Source organism: Agelaius phoeniceus, chromosome 1, assembly GCF_051311805.1.
Source record: "Agelaius phoeniceus isolate bAgePho1 chromosome 1, bAgePho1.hap1, whole genome shotgun sequence".
Classification (NCBI taxonomy): Eukaryota; Metazoa; Chordata; class Aves; order Passeriformes; family Icteridae; genus Agelaius; species Agelaius phoeniceus.
Window position 1 is genome coordinate 7,853,913 of NC_135265.1, and position 13,665 is coordinate 7,867,577.

General features: G+C 40.8%; 1 protein-coding gene across 4 annotated transcripts in view; it reads left to right on the plus strand.

The window, feature by feature from the left end:
* DPP6 (dipeptidyl peptidase like 6) overlaps window positions 1-13,665 on the plus strand; it is a 570,302-nt gene that overhangs the window by 308,738 nt on the left and 247,899 nt on the right. The gene's annotated exons all lie outside the window — the stretch shown is intronic.

The following is a 13,665-nucleotide window of genomic DNA, read 5'->3' on the forward strand; positions in this document are numbered from 1 at the left end:
GCAAGAGGGATGGCAGGGGGGGCAAAAAGCAGCTGCAAGTAGGTAAAACTCCTATGGGCTTTGGGGCAAATTTCTGTGCTCTCAGCATATCTGAACTCGGTTAATCTATTTCTCTTGGTAGGTGCTTTGTGTGTTTCTGGAGAGATAGAAAGTTAAAGATTTCATTTTCTCTGTTAAGCCTGTATTTTGGAGGGTATTCCTCTCTGCCTACACTTACCAGGATGGAATGAAGTCAAAACTTTCCCTGTCTAAAAAGCAGCGGGTGGCAGAAACAAAAAAGAGATATAGAAGTATATCCTCAGCTGTAAAGGACGGGCAGAGTTATGAAGTGGTGGCATAAGGGAAAGTCTGGCTGCGATCTCGGAGCTCCAGCTGAGGCTGGTGAAGGTTCCTGAGCTCTGGGGGCACTTGGCAGATCAACATCTCCCTTCTCCTCATGCCCACCTTCCCCTCCCTGTGCTGGGGCACCGCGGTGCAGCCCAGACCCTCCAGTTCTGCAATTGTTCCTCATCTCCTTAAGACATTGGAAGTTCTCCACTTTAATCTTTGGTTAGGACAGCACAGGAGGATAATTTAAACAGATCTCTCAGGGCACAAATTAATTCTTAAAATAGCTCTTCCTGGAGTGATAGGCTGAGAGCCTCACATACTGTTTTTTTTTTCTTTTGGTACAGTATTTTAGGGAAGGAACGAGCATGGGAAGACACTAAGCACCACAAATAGCATGATATAATCTGCATTTTCAGGGTGACATTATACCAATGACCAAAACAGACAGGCACAATGGTTCAGAGGAAACAAGAAGAAAATAACTTTGATATTTGGGATTGAGAAACTATGCCTTCATCTAACCCTGCAGGTGTTGGACTTTTCTTCTCTTTTCAATGCTTTTGGAATATATATTTTTGTCACTGTTTGCTGCAGGTTAAAACAAGTCTACCTGTGTTTCTGGGAGGCAGGGGTTTATAAGTGCCTTTTCTGAACAAAGAGGGCTATGGGGCTGTCCCTTCCTCCTCCTTAAAGCTGTGTAAAAGTGTTGAGTTTTGTAAGTCAAGAGGTATATGTTGCATTTTTATGAAGCAGAGGTGGTTTTGTTTCAAGCAGTGTTACCTGCCTAATGCCATTTTGCTGTTGGCATGCCACATCTTTGCTCCTTTGGTCTTCCTACATGAAGTACAAAATGCTCAGAATAGGTCCTTAGTATATGCAGAATCTTGATTGAGTATATTCCATAACTGGCTGAATTGCAATTATACCCATATGGTACACTTAAATATTCTGGGAGTACGTGCTCTCTTAGCTCTGCCCTAGTGTGAGCATGAAATAGAAATATCAAGAATATATAAATATCAATCATATTGATGAATATTAATGTCTGAGTCTGTGAGCAACTTTGCTCACTGCCATCATTTCTTTTATTGTTTTCACAATACATTATTAGTAAAATGGCTTGACAGCAGGGGGCTGAATCCAATCTCTGTCTATTGATTTGAGTGCACTTTTATCTTCCAACACCAAAAGCAGATCTAAACCCTTATTTTATCTAAAACTGTTCATAACTGAAAAAAGGCTCTATTCAAATTCTATTTCTAGCTGAAATTCTATTTCCAGGCTTATGCATATCAAGAATTACTGAGCTTTTTTTTCCTTGCTTAAAAGTGATCAAGAAACTGAAAAATGTAGCTTGGAGAAAAATTGAAGGCAAAGTGCTGGTCTGGCTGTAGAGGACTGAGTCTCTTTCAGTAGCAGCTGCTGCTGTCGTAAGAGATTCTGTCCATCCCTTTTCTGTGCTCCCTGCTGTGACATTCCCTGGATCCAGAGGCAAGCAAGTGTCACAGTTGGCTTAAATCTCTGCTGTGTCCTACCATACTAACCCAAACAGAAGCTGGCCATTAAAAGACACTGCAGGAGCAGGGTGGGGAAAGTTTGAAAATGTCTGCAGAAGCTTTGCAGGCATAAATTTAAAAATCTACTTTAGACTCGTGTTTCTATATGCAAATGAAGTCGTGTTCTGTCTTGAGATTTACAAAAATGATAATAATTAGAAAATGATTGGGATGTGGAGATAAGCAAAGCACTGCTTTAGCTGCTGAAGGCAGGCAATCCCTTTCTTCCTCAGGTAATTAAAAATGTTTCTATACAATTCCTTTCTGATAAGCAGTGCTGCTCACCTCCATGCCAGTTAAACTGCTCAGAATTCCAGTCATTTATCTCCTTGCTTATCTGTCTCATGGGTCTGAACTCCTAAGTCTTTTGGACATCATGTACAGAGAACACTCTGTAAGTGATAAGTAATGCTGTCTGTTACTGTCAAGTTGTGATTGCTTGATCAAGAAGTGAGCTGGACGTGGTTGTCTCCGTGCTCTTGGCTGCTCCTGGTGCAGCTGGGGTTTCTTGTTCCGAGGGTTGGAGCTGGACACAGAGCAGTGCACCATCAGCACAGCTGCTTCCTGCTCAACCCAGAGCTCAGCAGTGCGTGGCAAAGACCCTGATAGACCCAGGATCTGGCTCAAGAGGACTAGAGAATCCTGTTCTCCCCCTTGGGGTTTGTTAGCTGGATGTGTGGATAGGCCATTAAAACACTTTTCCATTAAAAAAGGGGAAGAAAATAGCAACAGCAGGTCAAGTACTCTGACAACGCTTTAGCTATTTATACAGGCTGAAGATCTCTGTGTTTTAACATAAGCCTGTAAATTTGTTATCTTAGTTTAGCCCAATTCTTGCTACTTTTAATGGCCTTTGGGAATGCAAATAGCTCTGCAGTCATATATAAAGATAAGGAGGCTGATTTTTTAATGAAAATGTGGTAACAGGCGTAATGCTAAAATGAGTCTTTTAAATATTTTAAAAAGTGAGTCAGCATATCAAGTATAACAGGATCACAGATTCTCAAAGAACAATTTTTATAAAACATATTTAAAGGGTTGATTGGTTAATTGGGTATTTGAACACTGAGGATAAGGATTGTTCTCATTTCTTTTGCTGTGTAGAAAAGAACTGTCCAGGGCTTATGGGGAGCAAGATCCTGTTCTGAAATGTGCTCGTGTCCTAGACAAGGTTGTTAATGACTGCATGGAATCCATGTAAAAGACCAAAAAATAAGTGAGGAGACAAAATAGCTTGAGGGCTGCCTTATTGAAGTGGGCTCCGTGGAGGAGTGGAATCAGATCAATGGAACAGCTCTGCCTATTAGCTGTCATTAAGGTAATCAATTCTGAATTTTACAGAACAGCTGGAATTCCAAATCAGAGGTGGGGTGTCTTCAAGTGGAAAGAGAACACATTTACTTGGAAAACCTAGGCCAGACTCAGGAATAAAATGATGAAAAGATTAATATTTCATGCTGCTAATGTTCCCCTGCCTCTCTACTTCACAGAAATAGCCTGTAGTATCTTGAAGAGTGAGTACACTTGCAGTATCTAATATACTGTGCTGAAGTGTGCCTCTACTTGTGTAACTCTATCCAAATAAGAAGCTAAGTGTGCACTTCAGCTGCATTATGCAGACAGTCCCCCTGTGTTGTTTTAATTCAGGTAATTCTGGGATTCCTGTACCAGGGGATGCCAATCCCTGTGTGCCCTGCTGTCTTCCTGCAAGGTGGTAAATGTTCTCTGTCATTGTGAGCTGAGTCCTGTGCTGTTAATTCACTCCCAGAGTAGATTAAACTAAGAAATATGGGTGTGCTCACATTGGGAAGTGGTGTGTACCCACCCTGTGAGAGTCAAAGAGATGATACTGAGGTCCCAAACACATATTTTTGACTGGGGGATTATTTCAAACAAATTCCAGACTGGCATGCATGTTCTTAAGTAGCTGTTCAGCATCTTCTCTCTAAGCATCATCTGAAATGAAGCCAGTTTGTGCACTCTGAGTCTACTTTAAAATGTGAGTGAGAGCATGGTAGCTGTGTACAACTCAGAGATTTGGTCAGTAGTGGAGTTCTGAAAGGAACAAAAGGACTAAAAGTCAAACAAATGTAACTTCATTCACGTGAGCTACATACCTGTATCCAAAGATATCCTTATATATATATATATATACATTTTTTTTTTAACTCTGAGGTGTGACTTAAAATCATTCCAGATCTTCTCTGCTCACTTGGCTGCTGTCCAGAAAATCACTGCCCCTGGGTACCAAATGTCTTGGTTGGTTCTACATGCTTTGCATGAAAGAATGCAACAATCCTGATTCTCTGTGACAGCAAAGCCTCCCTACAGCACATGAGCAATACAAATGATGTCCAAAGAGTGCAAGATCCCTTCCCATTGTAAACAGGCAGTGCTGTACAGTGGTGAATTATAAGTTGTGAATTTTATCTCTTTGAAGCAGGGAAGGGACTTTGCCCTTTTATTTGTCAATATATTTCTGTTGTATGCTAGATCACAAAGAGCCACTGCTGAACCCTCTCTCTTTTTTAGCAAGGTTTGAAGTTCCACATTTTAACTGAATGTTTGTAAGCAGATTGAGCTGTGAATTCACAAGAAAGCTCTGATTCACAGAGCCATTATCTGGCACAGTCAGACTCCCCAGTGCAGCATCCCAGTGGCACAGAATCCATGCAGAGGAATGGAACAGCAGCATGGAATAGCTCTGAGGTGCCCAGATCCAGCACTGGGCTGAAAGGAGCCTGGCCTGGAGCTGTTGAACAGGTGGGAGGGAGTCTCCTGGGAGATGAGCTAATTTAGTGTGTTATCTCAGTGACTTGTGACAGCAGAGCTCCTACATTCCTGGCTGGAGCTGAGAACTGTCACATCCCAAAGGTGAGGCCCTGCTTGTGAGAATCCCTCATTCTCCTTGCAATATTCTGGCTCAGGTTGTTACAGCTGTGCAGAAATCAGGGGCAATGCCCACTTTGGGGAGGTGTCTGCCAAAGAAAAGGGAAAAAGGAGAAAGCTCTGATTTACATAGAAAACTATAAGTTTCTTTCATTTTAATGGAACTGTTTAGTATTTGCTGTTTGAGGGCATAATTTTTCTAAAATATTTTTTCATATAGAATACTTTTTATTATTAATATTTAAATATTATTTATTGTTTAAAATATTTTTTTTCTTTATAACAACTCTTTAAATTACGTGTCTTATTTTAGACCAACACAGGCTTTCTCCAGGCTTTCTCCAGGAATCATAGAGAACATTTTTTCATTCTCTTAATGGTATCTGATCTATTCCTCAAGAGATTAAATTTCTGTAATAGCACTCCCTAGAACACTGTATTCAAGACCATGGAATTGCACCAAACTGGCAGTCTTTTCTGCCTATTAGTTTTCCACAAGAAATGCAGTCAGCTAAGTCATGGGGAGGGGGAGACAGAGGTGGAAAGGAACTCATTTGATGTAAAATTGGAGTCTCAAAGCAAGAGACTGCACAGAAGCCTTTTCAGTACCCAGTGCTGAAGTGGAAGTGTTTCTGGAAGGTCTCTGGAAGTCCACAGCCTCTAAAGTTTGTACTTTTCTATCAGATGCTGCTTAAGATTGTGTAAATTTTACATGCTCTTCATACCTTGACCAAGTGGGATGTGCTGTGCCACTGTCCTTGGTACAGCTGCTCCCTCCATTCCTAGCACATGTGACTTGTGTTGCATTCTTTCCCATTAAATTTTTTTTTTCTTTTTTCTTTTTTTTTTTTTTTTTGCTGTTGGATAAGGGCAGAATAATCTGTCTCTGAAGTTCACTGTTAATCTGGGGTCATGGGAGTGTGTTTCAGTGCCACAAGACTCTCACAGAATTTGATGTGTCATTGCAGTTGTGGTCCATTAGCAGTGCTGTGCATTGCTACAGGCATTTCATGAACAGTGGTTGTACCTGCTTTCAGTTCTTTAATGATGCTCCATTGTGATCTTTATCAGGCATTAAATTCTGGTGAATCATGGTCACTTTGGGTGATGTGAGAGAAGGCAGCACTTTTAAAATGATGTAGAGTACAGTAATGTCTATTTTTTAACACAGTATATTCTCTATGTTTTACATTCACATTTTTTGATCCTTTGTCCATTTTTTTCCCCTCTCATCTTTTCTTTCACCTTTCTGTTCTGCCCACTCTGATTCTTAAGTGGGATTTAAGTAAATGAAAAAGAATCAGAGAAAGGAGAGTACCAGCAGCAATGGACAGGAAAGTTGTGCACACTCCTGCGAAGTGCAGATGTGAAGAACTAACTGTGAGAGGAGTGCATTCAGCAAGTTTGAAACCTTTGTTCAACATAAATTTGGAGAGGGACCTGTATTTGAAATCAATGAAGGGGGTCAAGAATGGAAAGACGAGTTAATATGAATTTCTGATTTAATGACAAATTTTGTGTGGGATTATTCATTGGCTTTGAATGACAATTCAGTGGTGGAGTATGGAACTTAGTCCCTCCTGTGTGCAGACATCCACTGTGGCTTTGAGCAAGAGTGTTGGGTCCTTAGTGGCAGTCAGCAGTTCCTCTTCTGCTGAGATGGTCCATGTTGCCTAAAATTGGAGGGGGAGGAAATATCTGGGAGTCTCCTAAGGACAGCTATGTGAAATATGGAGTTCTGAGATACCACAGTAACTCAGGCTGCACAAGTACCTGAGATATCAGAGAGATGCACTTCTTGATGTTTGGATAATGTAGGGAAAGGGTCACAGGAGAAAACCTAAAAGTTAAAACTCATTCTGAAGGTTTAGCTATGAATAAGAATTTCACCAGAAAAATATCAAGATAAAGGTAAATGCTGTCAGGACTTGAGACAGTTGTGAGCAAACTTGCAAATGAGAGAGAGATAATGCACAGAATCACAGAATTGCATGATTCTAAGATTTTGGGAACTTGAAGCAATTTTATACTTTAAGGAAAGATGCATCTTTCAGCTCTCCATTGCATCATACAGAGACCTTTTCCGAGAAGAAGTAATTAATATTTTTTTTCAGAAGAAGTATTGCAGTATAATTGGGAGCCAGAGAGGTTAAATGGAAATGTAAATGGGGGGATGATGAGCCAAGGGTATGTGTGGTCATAGGTTAAACCAAAACCTTTCAGAAATGGAAGCCAGAAAGCTGCAGTTTGGTGCTGGGCAGGCTGATGGAGAGCATCTTCCTGAAAGTCAGGATGAGGGGATGAGCCAAGGCTGGAGCTCAGGGTCTGGTGGGTGTAAAAGAAAGCTCTGAAAAAAGTTGTGGAAGTTGCTGGAAGCTCTGAAGTGTGATGGTAGCATAGAGGACACAGCTACTTCCCAGCTCCATTAGTGAAAGTCCTTCCCTATATAAAATCCTTTACTATATAAAATTTAGGAAACTGCTGATCTTCAGAGGTCCCTTCCAACCCTGACTTTTCTGTGATCCATGAGAGATGAGATGGTGAGGGGGCTGGAGAGTGACTATTAACTCTCTGAACTAGTTATGGGAATTACAGAAACAGAAGTAGGATTGGATTTTGTGAAAAACGCATATTTTACGATTGGCTTTTCACAAATATTAAAATAAATATTATATGTGTTGTGTTGGAAAGTAATGCTGTGTTAATTCTCTTAAGTAGTGTGTTAAATGTAGTTTTGGGTTATAAAAAAATGTTAAAATAGAAACTATGCTATGTTGGGTACTTTTTTTAAAGAAAGGACTCCCACTGAGATAGCAGCCACAGGACACCTAAATCTACCAGAGAAAAAGAATTTATTGCCCTCTTTTCAGAAGAAAGGAACTTCTTCCCACCTCAAAGGTGCTGTTAGGATTCAGAGGAAGAAGCTGACACTGACCAGACAGAATCCTGTGTTTGAATGGAATTTATGCATCATGTATGAGGTGTATGAATATGCAACAGGCTGTTGCTTTTAAGGGTTAATCCTCTGTTAACGTGGGTCCTTTTTCGGGCTCGTGCTGCCCAGAAAAGGTACCCGAACATCCGTAACTCTTTGTTTCTATTGTCTCATATTGTCCTAATCCAAACTGTCCAAATTATTATTACTCTAATTGTATTACTATTTTTATAACCATTTTATTACTATTAAAATTTTAAAATTTTAAAAACAAGTGATTGGTGTTTTTCACAGATTTGGTGGTGAAAGATGCTTGTGGAGGAAGGAGCTTCAGGCCCCTGTTCACCTGCCTGCCTTGAGCAAAGCAGAAAAGAGAGGTTTATTTTGGGCAGCTCTCAGATACCCTGAGAGAGACACCCTGCCTTCAAAACAAGCACTTAAATAACACAGTAACCAGAGACATGGCCTGCTTTTCTGGATGAGGGGAATGGTGGGGAAAGGCAGCAGCTGTCTTTGCCAGCTGGGAAAAAGATTCCCAAAAAACAAGAGGGAGAAAATGACCAAGATCAACTCCCTTTTGCTCAGGGAAGGGGCTCTGCTTCTCTCATTTTCCCTTGTACTCCCCATCCCTGAGTGCCCTGCTTGCTTCTGCCCTTACTGCTGATGGATTGAAGCTTTTTGATGAGAGACAACCTGTGTGCTGTCTGCATGATAAATGCTCAGTGGCAAGAAATGTAGGGCTATTACTATTATGAGATACAATTTTGTGAAAGAAATTGCAGGTGAAAAGTGCAGATAGACCATAATTTCTCAGAGAGGGTTTTCCCCTAGACTGCTGAACAACATCTGCTCACAGAGGCATAACAGAGGCTCTGCTTTGGGATCTTGTGTTGTTAAATGGCCCTGTGGTGCCAGCACCTGGGAATGTGCCTCTGGGCTAAAGGCCTTGGCAGGAGAGGCTGGTGAAAGGATGGGACAACCTCCTTGCTCTGCTGGTGAGGGAGGAGCATTTCCCTGTCTCAAGCAACACCTTAAAAAAGCTGAAATACAGATAATCATGGGCAGAGGATGGACCAGTTTTGTTAGAGCTGGTGAGTGCTGGGATGGAGAAGAGGCAGTGGTGGGATCCTGGTGAGTCACAAGGGAGCAGGAGCACCCAGACATCACCTTTCTGCTGCTCCCTCAAGCTTTGTGTGTCCCTTTCAGCCCTTTGGTGGGCACCCACCACCTACCCCAGGGTGCCAAAGCCTCGTGCCCTCATCGCGCCTCCATAAATACACAAGTCGAAGCTGAGCAGGGAGCCAAGCCCTGAGCGTGTCTCATGGTGAAGGAGGGTGAGATACACTGAAGCAAACACTTTTGAAGAGTTAAACTGAGCTTACAAGTTAAAAGATGTAGGGGGATACAGTATGGATAAATGAAAGTGGTATAGAATGTAATCTTAGCCCCTAAAGAGTTGTAGCTGAACCAATTACTAAAGATTAGGAGCAGGCCTGATGTTAACAGGCCACACCTGTAGCCAATAAGAAGAGTGTTATAAAAGAGTGGATTGGGGGGAACTGGAGTCAGTTGGCTGATGCTAGGACAAGGAAGAGTCAGTGCCTGGAGGAGCTGCCTACGAGAAACGTCAAAGAGGTACGAAACTCTGGCAATATGGAACCCTTGCAATGTAATGATAATAGAACTTCTGCACTATAATGACAACAAAAATAGCATTCAGAGAGCCATTAGGAAGGGGAGGAGTTTGAATGAAACAGCAAATTGAAGCAGATCTGGAGGCTGAATAGTTGTCTTTTTATTTTTTTTAGCCCCTTACCTTAACATCCTTTTTTGATCTGAAAACAAATGGCTGTTACTTTTATTGTTTATAACATCATAAGACATATAAAATAAAAGTAAATTTTATATAAGTTTCACAATGCTTTGGCTAAAGTAGTTTCTATTGCTGCTTAATTGCTGCTGAGCTTGAAATTGGAGAGATAATAAGGCTTCATCTGCAGCAATTAGCCTGCAGTTTTTGACTCCATTACCTTCAGTTATGTCTGTGGCCAAATAGTTACATGCAGATATTTAAGACTTAGTTGTAGTAAGATATTGTCAAAAGTGAAATCACAACTTATACTTTAATTTATTGTTAATTTGGACTGTCAGAGGTACTGTAATAAACATATAATAGCATATTATGTGGAATGCATTTTGGGTCATTAATTTAGCTTAATCACACACTGTGACCAACCTCTCAACTCTTTGTGTGTTGGGTTTAAAGGGGTCTGATACTTCATCTTAATGTGGTTGTTGGAATTAACAAATGGTATATTAAGATGTAACTGTGCTTAAGTGTGCTGAGAGCCTCACACTTTGATTTTTCTGTTTTCATGGCCAGGAGCAAACAGGTTATTTTCAAATGCACTTGCAGCATTTTGTGCTTACTGATAGAAAGAAACTTAAGGATGCACAAGAAAAACATATTGCAACTTAGCCCATGTTAAAAGAGAGAGAGGAGGTTTGGGATACATGGAAAATCAGATATTATTGCTTGAAGGATGTAGTAAGGAAAAACTTCATGGTTGTTATTATCCTGAGCTATGGTGGTGTTAGAAAAAAGGAGCAATTGCTCAAGGTGGGGAAACATCATGAAACTTCTTTTTTCTCTTTATTACCTAAATTTGAGATTCTGCAGATGGCATTGCAGTGAGTGTAATCAGCATTGACTAGTCCTCAAAACAGGAAAATTGTTTTTCAGCTTTGTTTCTTCATAAGAATCCCTGGCACATCACAGTTTAGTTGAATCTAATACACTAACAACCTTCCTCTTTCTAATTTTTATGTCCTAATATCTGTGATTTAAAAGTTAATTTACAAACATTGCTGAGAATGTTGATCCATTGACTCTAACAAGGATTTGAGATTAATCTTTGTAAGCTTAATCATTGGATGGTGCAGTTGAATTAAATTGATTTATTTTCCATGGTGTTTACCTCATAAGGTACAACACATGGTTTTACATGGATTATATTGGTGGTTGACTTTGCCATTGCAAGTCCTGGTACAATTTGAAGATTTTTTTATTCCAACCAGCTAAACAAGCCAGATAAGGAGCAGTTGTAAAAATATGGGACAGAAAAATCCAAGGAGAAATTGATTGAAACAGCCCTGGAAAGTACTTAGCACATAAAGTTTGTCCATTAGGGAGATTATATTGATTGGGAAATGCTTTGACTTTGGTTGCTGAGGGCTGTTCAGTGCTTGCTTGTCCAAATCAGTATCTCTTGGCAGGACCAGCTAACCTCAGTTACTGCTCCTCTGCTTGAGAAATGTTGCCTTCCCACCTCTGAGAGTGATAATAAGTAAATAGATGATGTCTTCTTTTGGTTTTGTGCCTTGTTTACAAACTGGGCTTTCCAAAGCCCATCTGGGAGACTACAAGACTGAGTTGTTGTGTATGAGGCATCTTTCCCTCAAATGTGTTAAGGAATTCAGTGTTGATACTGGGTTGTAGGATGACAGAGCACCCATGTGTAAAACAGAACTACAAGAAATTTTGGATAGTGTATGTATCTGAAATTTGAGATGTTTAGTGTCTACACTGAGAATAAATCTGCTGACTTCATCAGGCCTTGAGCTGGTCCCTATATTACCTTTTACTATCTTGAAAACCCTTATGAAGAAACTTGAGGCTTTTAATCTACAAGAGCAACAAACCTGTAACTAACAGACTTATTTCAGCTGGCTCAATTTGTTTTCATGTGGCTTTTATTATAGAAATGACTGATATTATAAACAGTTCTCTGTACTATTCTATCATGGTAGAGAGAAGTGCTTCTTCCAGAAAGCAGATTTCTCTTGGAAAGTCTGATGGAAATCTGATGGATTCTGTGTGGAAATCTGATGGATTCTGTCTCATTCTCTCTGTGTGAGAATGGACTTCAGGATTAGGACCACAATATAAATTAGACCTTGTATACACATTGGAATAAGGTTGTGGGTCTGGTTTCCTCATCATTTGTTTCAGAAGATTTATTTTATCACCTGTTGGCTCCCATCCTCTTGCTTGTGAGGAGACACTCTCTGCACTGGTGTTCTCCTGACCTTGAGGTGGGAGGTAAATAGAATGAACTTGGGGACCATGTAGGTTCCCTGCCAAACCTCCATCCTAGGTAGTGTGCTTCCTATAAATTCCTGTATGTTCCTAAAATTCCTGCAATCTCCAATAAATTTTAGACCTTCTCCAGTCAGTTATAATGCTCTTAGCATCTGGGTAGTAAATCATGTTATCAGTAAATAAATTGTCATCTTGTTTGTCATGCCAAAAGAGAGCAATTTCTTTTTTTTTTTTTTGTTCTTCAGCATCCTCCTGTGAATTCTGGAGAGACTCTGGTGATCAATAGCACACAGCCCCTGTCACAGGCTAAGCCCAGGTTTTAAGTCTTCAGTGATCTCTCTGCTGTAAATTACAGCTGTTTGAAACTGTGATGCATAGCTGTTTTTCTGTAGAATGCAGTTCATTTGTGCAAGGATATTCCCATTAAATCATCCAACTCACAATATATTGGGGAAACCTTTCAAATCTCCATGGAGCTCTGCCTGGGGATGGGTGGGGAGCTGGCTAAAAACTTAGATTGAAAGTAGGGGAGGGACAGGTGACTTTGAGAGCAGCCCTTAGGAAAAGAACCTGAGGGTGTTGGTGGATGAGAAGCTCAACATGAGCTGGTGTCACATTCACATTTTCTGAAAAATCCCTTTGCCCAGGATTTTTCTCATGGGAAGCTGAGAAGCCTCAGAGAAAAATGAAAACTATAATCATCTCATTTGCTTCTCCTGTGTTTTGCTCATGTGGAATGTGTTTGGAGATTGTTTACCCACAGGTGATTGTTTCATTGGATTCTGGTGTGAGTTGTTTTCACTCATTTGCCAATCAGGGCCAAGCTGTGTCGGGACTCTGAGAAGAGTCACAAGTTTTCATTATTATCCTTGTAGCATTCTGTAAGTATCCTTTCTGTATTCTTTAGTATAGTTTAGTATAGCATTCTTTAATATATTAAAATATTATAAAATAATAGCTTAGCCTTCTGAGAACATGGGGTCAGATTCATCATTCCTGCCTTCGTCTGGGAGAAACACAGATACAATAAGCTGGCAGCCCAGAAACCCAACCACATCCTGGGCTCCATCACCAGAAATGTGGCCAACAAGTAGAGGGAGGTGGTTGTCCCCTTCCACTCTGCTCTGGTGATGCCCATCTGGAGCACCATGTTCAGCTCTGGGGTCCCTGATAGGAGAAGGACAGAAGAGGCCACAAAGGTGGTTGGAGGCCTGGAGCACCTCTCCTCTGGCTGGGAGAGTTTGGGTTGTTAACCCTGGAGAAGAGAAGGCTCTGGAGAGACCTTAGAAAGCCTTCCCGTGCCTAAATGGGGCTATGAGAGAGCTAGAAAGGGGCTTTCTGCAGGTGCATGTAGTGATGGGACCAGAGATAATGGCTTTAAACTTGAAGAATATTGTTAGATTAGATATTAGAAATTAAGTCTTTACTGTGCACGTGGTGAGGCCTTGAAAGAGGCTGCTCAGAGAAGCTGTGGCTCTCCCATCCCTGGAAGTGTTCAAGGCCAGGTTGGATGGGGCTTGGAGCAATTTGGTCAAGGGGAAGGTGCCTCTGGCCATGGCAGGGGGTCAGAATGAGATGGTCTAGTCCTAAGTCCCTTCCAACCCAAACCATTCTATGGCTCTATGGTTCCATATCAAGTATGTTTGGACCATAAACCTAGTTTTACCTAAGAAAAAGGTAAATTCATTTGTGTGTGCCTACATTAAAATGTAAAACCAAAAAAGACTGAAATCAGATTTAATGGGATGAGGAATTACCAAATCAAAAAAATTCTCATTGTTCTAAAAATGTTCCTGCTGCCCAAGTGTGCAATAAACTTCTGGGTTTATTCTCTAAGGTTTGAGATATCTGAA